The following is a 3,470-nucleotide window of genomic DNA, read 5'->3' on the forward strand; positions in this document are numbered from 1 at the left end:
TGCTATTCTCACCAGTTATCCCTGCTGGCAAAACATATTTCTGTATGCTCAATAACAGGTTATGCTGCTGCGGTTCATATATTTTGAAATGACTAGCAAACTCCCCAGTGGATTAAAGTGGATAAAAGGTAGTGAGAGCTTGGGGCAGCGGCGTAGAAAGGGATAGCTGTGTGGCTGGGCATTTTCCGGCAAAAATACCTGACATATTTAAGTGAACATTTGTGCATCACATTGGATTATTTAAAACATAATACAGGATAAATGTAACCAAAAACTACTACGCAACCGCTTACTACAACACTGCTGACAAAGCAGGCCGACTGTCTGAGTCCGACAGTAAGGAAACATAATGAAATACGCAACATGTCTATAACCTACATACTCAAGAGAGAGAGAGAAACAAACAAAGAAACAAATAAAAAAAGATGAAAGATTTTTACAGCAGATGACAAGTGATACAATGGGAAAAAATGTTACTGTCACAAAATACAGATAATGGATGAAGTGTTCAGTCCAACCTCACGGAATAATCAACATATATTATCAGATCAGATCGGCCATTCCCAGTTAAAGGAGCGATCTACACTACAGAACAACAGGTAGATTCAGGACCATTGGAGATCCGCTGGACATCAGCTCGCCATGGGATTGGAATATAGGCAAACAGCTTATTGCACAAAGAAGCAAGGAAGAATAGAATGCCCTGAAAGGGTTTTCATTAAGCCCAAAAGTGCACACTGTTTACCATATTAAAGCCGCGACACACAATACAATACCAACACTTTAGGCCTATACCTTGAACTGTACGGCGGGTATGAAATGAATAGCTCCCTTTAAATGAGCAAACGTTACTGTATAGGCATGAAAATATGAAATGATCATACATAGCTTAATATCATGGCGGGTATGAATACAGAAGCTCACTTTGAACATGTAGGCCTACCAGGGTAGACATGAAAACATTAGGCTACATCGTATGAACAGTAAATATTCAGGCGTAACTTTTCTTGTGTGTTTCACGTTTTAAAGCACACGGCCCAGACGCCTAGGATTGGTGTTGAAGATGGAGATTATTGCGTCACAGTCACTGAGTTCCCTTTCAAAGAACAACTGGGCTAGATTGTTGAGACGATCTGATTGATGTCTTGATACGGCCTGTAGTGGAGAAGAGTCTCTCAACACTACATAAAGTCACTGGAAGGGTGATGATGGTTCTTAGTAGCCTATTGATGTGAGGGAAAATGTCCAGGGATTTGAATTCCTGCCCTCCCCCCAACTTTCCGACTCAGTTGCTGAATAAACACGGTTCATTCAGCATTATCATCAGAGACATGATAGTGATTGCATGGGTCCAGCAGTGATTCTTTCAGTAATCCTAGACGCTGGCAGGCAGGATGCTGCTGCTCTCATTATTCCATATGGATCCTCCCGGATCCGGGTGTGCAGCTCAGTCAGACGGATAGAGACATATATAAGGATTGGAAGCACCCCAATTAGATCCCAGGAACCTCCTGCATTTTTCTAAATTTCCGATTAGTCAGGAGACAATACAAAACGACAAATCAAATAAATGTATTTAATTTGATATTTATTTTAAGCCAGCCTGATTGGCTAGTGCCCAGCCCTGAATAGAGAATAAGTTGTAATAAATGATAACAAAACAATTCTCCATGTGAATGTAGCTGGGTTGCCAGGACTGGTGGTTAATAGACCGTTTAAGTCGAGCACCGGAGAAGGGGAGCGGGAGTAGACATGACAGTAGCCTGTAACCAGTCTATAGCCTTTAGCAGCAGTGGAAGGAGAGTTATTCAAGATGTCCCCCCCCACACGCACACACACACGCACGCACACATGCACGCACGCACGCACGCACGCACGCACACACACACACACACACACACACACACACACACACACACACACACACACACACACACACACACACACACACACACACACACACACACACACAGTTCCGTGTAAAATCATCATAGTATAGTCCAGAGGTGTACTCTCTGATAGGCATGAAGTGCATAAAGTCACACACAGTCACACATTATCAAGTCCCTCGATTGAGCACCTGATTCCCCTTTTTGTTCAAACTGGGCTGAAGCGTGTTTGGCTACGCTTTCATTCTATTAGTCACACATACCTCGCAGAGAGCTGGTTCACACAGTGATACATTCACCAAGAGAACAGAGACCGCAGGCTCCACGACATTACCCTTATTCCTCTCATTACTGTAACTTCAAGATTTATTCACTCAAGATGTATGTGTCAAATTGTTCCCTCAGGACAAATGCTAACTAGACAACCATGCAGATCTGTGTGTGTGGCTCGCATCTTGGTCCAATTTCCAATTGAAAATGACATGCAATGGTTTAGAGAAAAGTTTATGAATCTTAAAGACTTAGAGAGAATATAAATAATTGTCTTGTTACTTCTTTCTTCTGTTGTTAAGCTTTGTGGTCAGAGGTCATTATATGACTGCTAAAATTGTCTGTCAGGTGGTGAAAACAGTGTTTTCCCCTTGATCAACCCCAGAGTTGACATGGGACTTTTTTTTAAAACTTCAGTATTGTGGATGTTTTAAAAAATATTTTCTGTTTTCTGTTATTGCAAACCACACAAATCCTAAGTTTAGGAAAACAATATGCTATTACTCATGGGTGTGGGGAGGTGAGCCGCATTCTGTCCAGCAACATTTATGTCCATTTAGGTGACCCCTTTTCACTCAAAAGAATCCCCGGAGGCACAATTTCTTTACAGCCTCTTTAAAAACATCACTCTTATCTTGCTCACATTTTTCGGCAGTTAAAGATAACCTGCATAAACATCTGCATATGGTTGATTTTGCAAATACAGGCACTTTTGGATGTTAAATGTTTTTGAAAATGAAACCGCTTGGAATTGATTTTTATCTATCTGAATATTTCTTTATTCTGGAAACAAGGTCCAATAGTGTCTGAGAACATACTATTTAAGAATATAAAGATTTTTATTGGTTTACCCAAATACCAGAGGGGAAATTTCATTACCACCACGTCATAAAATGTGCTATTTTAGTTGAAAGGAAATGACAGAAATGTTGCTTTAGGTATTTTATAGAACATTTCAGAAGATTTTTGTTAAATCGTGCTTTCTTTTACTATTTAGAAATGTTCTTATTTATATGTATTCATCATTGTCGTGTCTAAATGTCCATATATGCCTCGATGATACTCAAAAACATGTATTTACCACATCAAAATGTTTAATAATGTTTGTCATTATTTTAGGAATTATCTTAAGCTTCACTTATGGGAAAAATCATCAATATCAATTGTAATTGAATGCACCTTTTTCCTCAAAAATATGTACCGTCATGGGTACCGTCGTGTTTACTTAGCGTTGTGGTAATGACAGAGGGCGGTGGAAATTACATTTCAAATTAAACAACTGATGAAAAATACCATCAAACATTTTAAATG

The sequence above is a fragment of the Oncorhynchus keta genome, chromosome 15 (assembly GCF_023373465.1).
Source record: "Oncorhynchus keta strain PuntledgeMale-10-30-2019 chromosome 15, Oket_V2, whole genome shotgun sequence".
In the NCBI taxonomy this organism is placed as follows: Eukaryota; Metazoa; Chordata; class Actinopteri; order Salmoniformes; family Salmonidae; genus Oncorhynchus; species Oncorhynchus keta.